Source organism: Sparus aurata, chromosome 3 (genome assembly GCF_900880675.1).
Source record: "Sparus aurata chromosome 3, fSpaAur1.1, whole genome shotgun sequence".
In the NCBI taxonomy this organism is placed as follows: Eukaryota; Metazoa; Chordata; class Actinopteri; order Spariformes; family Sparidae; genus Sparus; species Sparus aurata.
In genome coordinates, this window is record NC_044189.1 from 29,896,741 (window position 1) to 29,906,267 (window position 9,527).

At 37.8% G+C, this 9,527-nt stretch overlaps 1 long non-coding RNA gene across 1 annotated transcript; it reads right to left on the bottom strand.

The window, feature by feature from the left end:
* Positions 1-5,605: 5,605 nt before the first annotated feature.
* Positions 5,606-8,387, bottom strand: LOC115579369 (uncharacterized). Its single transcript, XR_003983636.1, has 4 exons — positions 8,351-8,387; positions 7,061-7,171; positions 6,566-6,639; positions 5,606-6,049 (listed from the first exon to the last, which is right to left on the bottom strand). It is a non-coding gene; the product is annotated as an uncharacterized LOC115579369 (long non-coding RNA).
* Between the last annotated feature and the right edge of the window lie 1,140 nt (positions 8,388-9,527).

Genomic DNA, 9,527 nt, shown 5'->3' on the forward strand with positions numbered 1-9,527 from the left:
AAAGCATGCGAAGCCACTGCAAATGCAAATGTCCTCATTGTGGGAATAAAAAAATATTATCTTAACCTAATTTTACCCAAAATTAATGAGCTGGTCAATCAGGCCCTTTGTCTCTAATGATACATGATGATTATTTACAGTGCCTATACTATTATATGCATAAAATATTTGGGCTTTTTTCACACACAAAAAAAACTGCAATGTCAAAGTGAAAGCAGATTGCTACAAAGTAAAATCAATTAATTAAAAATAATGTAAAATAAGTGATTGCGTAAATGTTCAACTCCTTTTAAGTAACTGACCTAATTCAACAGAGGTCCAGCTATTTGATGCTAGTTGTCTCACAATTAGTGAAATGGAGATCATCAATAAATAATCTGAAGAAATCACCTTGGACATCAGGGCCCGTATTCACAAAGAATCTTAAGGCTAAAAGTAGCTCCTAACAGGCATATTTAAGAGCAACTCCTAAAAATAATGGGCATGTCAGTTGTAACTTTAGGACTCCTAATTTTTGAAAATAAGAGTTATTCACAAAACATTTTAAGCCTAAAAGTAGCACCTAAGTCTGGGAGACCTTAGAAGTAGTCCAGAGGACTCCTAACTCGCTAAGACCTGATCACAGCCGAATGTTTTGGAGACGCTAAATGACAGGGAATTATTAAAACGATATTGGATGGACCGTGAAGGGATTGAAGTTGTGGTTGAGTTGGGGAGGGACGCAATAACGTCCCCACCCAACCAACTGAAACAATACAATAACGTCGGAGTTAAAATGTTTGGCAACACACCGGTATTTGGCTACAGGGAAAATGCAGCTCTTCGCATGGGACTACACTGTTAAAAAAGATTTATTGACTCAACTTGACTAAATCAAGTCATCTTGTTGCTTTGACTGAGTTAAGTTGAGTCAATTTATAGTGTCAAGCTTCTTGCACTTCAAAACATGAGCTGATGCAACATGTAGTCTGTTCACTCAACTTCCTGTATAAAGTAAGTTGGACTAGAAAATATCATATAAGATAACTTAAAAAGATGTTGGTTGAACTTATTTTATCAAGTTCTTACAAATGCTTATCAAGTTAGCACAACATGAAATAATGACTTGATACAACATGCAGTTTGTTGACTCAACTCCTTGTGTCAAGTAATTTGGACTAGAAAATATTACTTCAGATAACTAAAAAGGATGTGGGTTGAACTTATTTTATCAAGTCATTTAAAATGAATAATCAAGTTAGCTCAACATTAAATAATGTTTCAACTTCTATTACCAAGTTATTTAAGTTTACAGAAATTGATACATTTCAAAAAAGTGATCTTTACAAAGAATCAGAATCAGAATCCTTTATTGATCCCCGAGGGGAAATTGTTTTTGTTACAGGTGCTCTGTGCAAAGGAGAAATAGAAATACAGCGTGAATGGAAATAAGAAATAATGATAAAGATATAAATAAAATATTAAGTAGACAATAATAAAATAACATAATAAAGTAAACAATAAAATAAAATATTAAATAATAAAGTAGACAGTCTGGAAATATATACAATAGAATATACAGTGAGATAATATATACACTATACAGAGAAATAATTGTATTTTTACATTACAGTTTTGCTTTTCTTTGTTTTGTTTTGTTCTGTGTTTTTGTCTTTGTGTTTTTTTTTTTTTTATGTAAAAGTAAAGTCTGATCATCAGAGGGAGGAGTTGTACAGTTTGATGGCCACAGACTTCCTGTGGCACTCAGTGGTACATCTAGGAGCAATCAGTCTCTGGCTGAAGGTGCTCCTCTGTTTGACCAGAGCGTTGTGGAGAGGGTGAGAGCCATGCTGCAGTATTGCCCGCACCTTCGACAGCATCCTCCTGTCTGACACTGCACTCAAAGATAATCTAAATGAGAACTAGCTGAGTCAAACTTTAAAATTAACACATGAAAAAATAGCTGAAAAGACATTTCAATCCGGACTTTTATTACAATCCCAACAACTCAACTCCAACCAGTATTGCTTTAAAATTAAATACGTGTGTCAATGGATGTAGACACCTTCCTTGGGACATGTAGACAAACAAAAAGGCCTTCACACCTTCTAACACATCCTCACTTTTGCTCAGGGCTGCTCACAAACTAAAATTACAGTGTCCCATACATAAAAAGAAGAGCATCCTTCCTTGAACAGTCCATTCTGAGTGAGTGTTCAGAGTTGCTGCAGTAAATTACAGAAAAACATACTTAGAAAAGTGTATCTCTATGAGAAACTTCCTCAAATGTTGAAAATGAAAACATTCAAAAACTACTGAAATGTCCACTCTCTTCGAGAGTTCTCTATAACACATACATTCGTGTCTCTCAGACACATTTCCTCAAAATAGAGCAACAGAAATCAGTCAGCACATAAAAACAAAAACTGGTCTTCCAGGACTGGTCAAAAACTGATATTACAATTGTCCCTTGAAATGGATAAAAGTGCTCCATCTTTTCTGAAAGAATCTTTGCCCTGCCTGAGCCTCAGTTCACCATCATAAGAGAAGGTGGGAATGGGAAAGTGAGTTGGCCATAGCTGTGATCGACGGCCTGCAATGTAGTCTGTATAGCTGCTCAATTAAGAGGATCTTGCTGGAGTTGATGGTAAAGCTGAAGAGGATGTTGACGGAGACGATGGTAAAGCAGAACTTAAAGTGTCCAATCTTGAGTCTGAAGAGACAGGGCAGAAAATGACTTTCAATGCAACTTTATGCTTTGATAGATCGTCAACACATGTGAGGTTACAAAAGTCTTTGAAGTCCTCATCTTCATATTGAAGGTCAAATGACGAGCGGAGCTTCCTAATGTCCTGTGGTGAAATTATTACATGCAACAGCATCTTCCTGTGAGTGAGAAACTTTCAGGACTTCTCTGGAGATGCAGAAAAAAGAACCTATGAAAAGACAAAATGAACAATAAATCATTATTAATGAACATAAATAAAAATTCATGCACACGTTTTTGCACTCCAAATTCTTTAACAATAATCTGAGCTGTTTTCTATTTTTGTCCTTTACTCCAGTTTAAATAATAATCAATTGGCATGTTTTGAATGGGCACAGTGTTACCAACTTAGTCAAATTCAAAGCTTTTTTGGCATGAATGGAATAAGCATTGTTGCTAAAGAATAACAATAAACAATTATATCTCTCTAGCTCTCTCTTTCTTCCCCTGTCAGTGCCATATACAAATGGAGTGTTCATGTGTAGAGACCCTGGTGATACTACGAGCAAAGTTTCATGTTGTGTCGAGCCTTCTTAGTGTTTTAAAAATAGTGATTTTGATGCTAGCGCTGGCACTCCATTGAAAATTAGCTTGCCTGAAAACGAAACTACAGTAAATCTTAAAAGTGCCTCTCATAATTATGCATTTACATGAAGGTTTGACTCATATTCAATCACAAATAAAGCCTAGGTTGCATTTAGGTGAGAGTTTCACTTTAAGCAAAACATGCGCTGTGTGCAGTAAAAAAAAATCACAACATCAGTAAAACAAGGCTTATAGTGAATGGATCTGAACTGTGATTTTCTTATCTGCTGGTATAGTTAAAATGTTATCTTTATCTTATCCATTCTTGTAACGTTACGAGTGGCGACGTCACGTAATTTAACGTTAAATTAACGGGTTGACCCAGGTATAATGTTCCCACTGTTGACACATTTTTCCGTAATAATGAGGACAGGTCTCGCGTTTTCACTTGTATAAGAGCATCGGTGCAGAATGCTTGTTACAGTCGAATATAAGGCTCAACTCTTCCTTAAATGCTTGCTGTTGCAGTCCGCTAGCTGGCTAGCGCTACATGCTAACGTATTTCCGAAAACAAACTAAACATTAAATATTATATCACAGGTTATGTTGACGGACCATTCGAGACGGAGAGACGTTTTAATGCTCATTGCCTACAGATGAACTAACTTTCCTAAAAGTAATTTTATGTACTTAATTGGACGGCTCGGCTCCGAGGAAAAAAAGATGGCGGTTGCCTTGGATTTCCTAATCCAACACTGCGAGTGACGTCACATTGATTGCGCATGCGTGTTGGTTGAAATGCTCACCTTACGTACATTATGAAGTTAACTGAACGGATTGTTATGGGTTTTTGATGAGTTTCCGCGCTTTTTTAAAGTTGAAGTTGTCGTAACTCCTTTTACTTTGTTGTAATGGGCAATGAGTTTTCCCAGCTTGACAACAACAGTTCTTCTGACTAAAAGCCCAAATCCCTTTTAACAGTGTAGTATTACCTGGGGACCTCAAGTGATTTAGAAATTACCCCACCACGTCTGTGTTTCGTGCGGCGCATTCACACAGGATAAGCTAAGTTTGTGTTTTCACTTGAATTTACTGACATTATCCCCCGGGGTCGATCACATCGGAGCCCTTACTGGAGCAGCACAACGGTTAGATATGGATATTTTTAATATAATAACTGGTGAGCCTGTTGAAAGATGGAAAAATGTTCCTTACCGCATGCTGCCATGCATGTAATCCTTTTTATCATCTTTCGAGATTTCGATCTTCTGATGAGCCCCCTGAATTTGTACCCAAAATGCTGTCAAAACTTTCATTCATAATTCCCAACGCAGCCTCCATAATTCTCGACCGGGAAAAAGGCAGAAAAAAGGTGTGAAAAACACAAAAAACCTTAAGAAAAACAAAAAACGACCCCAAATCACAGCGTTGCCTATTCGCACGGGACTAATATTATCACATGACCTCTGTGTTTGGTGAAATAATTCACGGTGGAATTTTTACTTTACAAATGGCAGATTCGCACGGGATTAAGATCACAGACGACCTCCGCAATTATTACAAATTACTGGAGGTCCCCACGTTATACTAGTCCCGTGCGAATAGGGCTTTTGTCAATCGGAAAAAGTTGCATTCCATCAATACACAAATTGTCTTTGACGCATGTTACAATATACTGGACATTGTTGTGAAATGGCCCGGATCAACACACGATTCCCGAATTTTAATGGAGAGTGGTTTGACGCAGCTTTTTGAGCAAATGCCGCTTTTATTGGCAATTCACGTTTTATATCGCAATCTTCTAATTTGTAATTTTTGTCCGAAGCGGTTTTTTTTGGGGGGGGGGGGGGGCAATTAATTCTCCTCATAAATACATTTCTTTATCCAATATTTGTTCATAGGCTTTGTCATGGGCTTGTAGGCAACTTCCTTATTTTCACTTCATGCATTGCGTAGCCTAAATGACTTTTCAATGGGCTGCCCTGTCACTCAACAACCAATCACCGTTGTCACTGCTTCTAAGTCCGTCATTATAAAATGATGTCATCCATTGCAACAGAGGGTTACTTCTAGTTTAGGAGTTCAATGTTTTCATAACTAAAAGAAGGTCTCAGCGGCTTTGTGAATTACTTTTAAGAAACGACTCCTACATAAAAACTTTTAGTCCGATTTAGGAGTACTCCTAACGTTAAGATAAAAGTCTTTGTGAATACGGGCCCTGGTGTTTATCAAATTTCTGACATTCCTGACCACAACTCACAGAACTGTTTTGTCCAAACATATTTGATAACATATTTGTCCAAATAATAAATAATTAAAATAAATGTGAGCTGCACCATTAAATGTCTTATTGCTATGTTTTGAAACACAAACAGTACTGCACGAACCAAACAGCATGAAAAAGTATCAAGCATTGACTTATCCAGACATTACTGTACAAACTGTACACTAAAGAGCTTCAAAGATTAATTTGCTGTGAAGCAGACCATTGATTCAAGGTAACTGTTGAACACAAAATTCTTTCAACTCAAATGACAGACAAGATAATGCAAATAGTGTCATCTTAAATAAATAGACTTCACTAATGTACAGTCCAGAAATGTAAGTGCAGTAACACACAGTTATTTAAATATTGATGCAAACCATGTCTGCACTGTATATGCTTTTTTTGCCCAGTTTTAAAGAACTTCCTTTTCTTCTTCTTCTTCTTCTTCTTCTTCTTCTTCTTCTTCTTCTTCTGTATTGGCCAATTAACCAAAATTGTTCCTGAACTCTGATCTACAATGATAGCAACATTAGCACCAGTTAGTGAAATCTCAGTTAAGATGGATATTTAGGGTTCATGTGTATTAAGACAGTAGAACAGTTGACAGTAAAATCTGAAACACCTGACAGTTGCTAACTCTCCATCCATCCATCCATCCATCCATTTTCTCGAAGTTGCTAACTCTTACATTTCAAAAACAGTAATCAGCACTGTGTCACTGAACATTACAAGATAGTTCTTCCTTACAACTGCATCCCCATTAGACAATAATTCATCTTACATAAAAAAAAAAATCATCATTTATCATTGTGGATGCTTGGTGTGGATGGCACTTAAAACATAACACTCAATCACAAGGATGATATTATGTAAGATATCTTAATTCTTATGCTTAACTTAAGTAGTGGCTTTAACTTTCAACTGATGGGTTCAAGTATGTAAAAAAAAGTAAGTAAAACAACCAGCAGGGTCATTTGCCAAAAGGCAAAGAGTTTTCTAAATTTTATAATAAATGCTATTTAACTCACCATCTGTATCTGAACCCCCATCCTCAGTGCAGGGCTCAAGACTTTTTTGGGGGATGAGAAGTCAGAACCGTCAACTGAAAAACAAGATCAAAGAAAACGTGACATGTTATTATATGAAAGGAAGACAAAGTGAAATCATGCAACTTTATCTATGAAGAGGGACTACAATTAGAGAGTTTACACCAGCAGGTGTATGATGTCACTTTCCCAGGTTACACAAGCCCCTTACCACCACTGAGTAGCCAGACAAATCCATTATTGCTGCAATGAAATATGAACTGCTCTTTTATATTGTTGATTTGTGTTTAAAAAGTAATAAAATAATTATTAGAATACCTATACTATACCTACCTATCTCAACAGTTCTGAATCTATGTATGAGCACCAGTTGCACACTGCACAATTCCTTCTATCAAAATATCACAGGACATGAATGGAATTAATGTTGCCAAACCATTGCATGGCTCGCAGTCACAGAAGTTTTAAAGAACTTACCCATTGCTTCGACAGTCTTGGACTGTTGCACACTTTTCTTCTTCTTTTTTTGTGTTGGCCTTGTAACCAAACTTGTTCCTTGACTCTGATCTACAACAGTAACATTTGCACCTGTCAGAGAAATTTCAGTTAATATGGATATTCAGGCTTCATGTATGTTAAGTGCTGACAGTAAAATCTGACTACCAGGGTAGGAATTTTACAGCGGCATCTGTGGCCATGGCTGTCTAAAGTAAATATAAATTAAATTCAAAATTAAATTAAATGAAACATGCTATTATTGATTGCCTCAGATGAGCTCTGATGTCAGGGAGACACACAGACAGGTGAGCTGCAGCCTCTCAGGTGAGCTTTGGTGTCAGAATGAAAGAACAAGCCATACGTTTTTACTATGATGGAGTTCCATCTCAAAAGTATAATTATCTCAATTTAATTGTACAATGACAATAAAGATATATCTATATTTGTCATGTCATCGTCAGTAACTGCTTATCCCTTTCCATGGGGTCGCGGGGTGTTGCTGCTGGAGCCAATCAGCATCTCGCTCAAGGACACTTCGACATGCAGCTCTGCCCAGCCCGGAGCAGGGATTTGAACCAGCGACCTTCTGATCACTAGTTGACCTGCTCTACCCACTGAGCTACAGCCGCCCCTATATATCTATATATCTATCTATAAAACTAAATACTCAAACAAAAGGACAAAATGGTGAAATCTATTGTAATTCACACATCCATCCATCCATCCATCCATCCATTTTCTTCTGCTTATCCGGGGCCGGGTTGCGGGGGCAGTTGTCTGAGCAGGGATATCCAGCCTCCCCCTTCCTCAGACACTTTCTCTAGCTCTTCCGGAAGGATCCCAAGGCGTTCCCAGGCCAGCCTCCCGGCGTAGAATGCCAGGAACACCTCCAGAGGAGGGTGTCCCGGGGGTATCCGATACAGATGCCCGAGCCACCTCGGCTGGCTCCTCGCAATGTGGAGGAGCAGCGGCTCTACTCTGAGCTCCTCCCGGGTGACAGAGCCTCTCACCCTTTCTCTAAGGGAGCGCCCCGCCACCCTGCGAAGGAAACTAATTTCGGCCGCTTGTATCTGGGATCTTATTCTTTCGGTCACGACCCAAAGTTCATGACCAGGCACATGCACACATAAGGCCCAAAGGGTGCTTGAGCCCCTGCCCTTTTCGCCTCATATTCTAAAGTGCCCTTTTTGTGTGTTTTTTAATGAATACATAAATTCCTGTTGTGCAAAGGGATGTCAAAAAACGGCGGTATAAAAATTTCACGGTTACCGTACGTATTTCCTGGTAATATGGTGTTGTGAGTGTGTTGAGCCTATAAACCCGCTTCTCTGTCTGCTGCGGTTCTGCTCTCTCTCTCTCTCTCTCTCTCTACAAACGGTCACTACTTTCAAATTAAAAGCCCCCCGCTAAGAACCCAGTTCTAAACACCACTGGGGTGCAATGTAAAGCTCTTATTTTGAAGACAGAGAGAGCGAGAGAGAGAGAGAGAGAGAGGGAGAGAGAGAGAGAGAGAACTGTACAACACCACACATTCATACAGATGGAAATCAGACAGCAAGGAGAGCTACCAAAAGGCATTTGAAAATTCCAAAATCCAATATTCAATCGATTTATTTCTTTCTGAAATATTTCCCTAAAATAATGATGGTGTAAACACTGCTGTGGGCAAAATTAACGCAATTTTTGATAAATTGGCAAAGTTATCACACTTGAAAACATCTAATCATAAACCAAAACAAACACACAATAACAAATGGTTTGTTATCAAACGAAAAACATAGAGACCCAAATAACCAAAATATATGCCTTCGTTACTACGACACCTTAAAACAATATAAACACACACTGAGAGCTAAGAAAGACCAACACACCAGAACCCCCAAAGAAGAATCTTTAGAGTCAAACAAGTTCTGGCAGAATTGGAACACTCTAAACAATACACAGATCAATTGGCAATACAAAATGGCAGTATTTGGATGAATTATTTTACTGAGTTATACAGCAATTTTGCAAAGAACAGTGACCAAAACAAAACACACACCAAGTGGAAACTTTAGAATTAGTAATTAAAGACAACCAAAACCCCTCTAGATGCTTCAATAACAGAGCAGGAACTGACGGAAAGCATCCAATCCCTGAAAGCTAAAAAGGCCTGTGGAGTTGACAGCATCCTAAATGAAATGATCAAATATTCTGACCATAAATTGAAATTGGCTATACTCAAACTTTTTAATATAATTCTAGCAGTTGGCACTTTTCCTGACATATGGAATAAAGGTTTAATAACACCACTTTATAAAAATGGAGATAAATATGACCCTAATAATTACCGTGGAATCTGTGTAAATAGTAACCTTGGAAAAACCTTTTGCAACATTATAAATAAATTATCAGTTTTATCAATGACCAAAATGTTTTGAATAAATGCCAGATTGGATTCTTACCA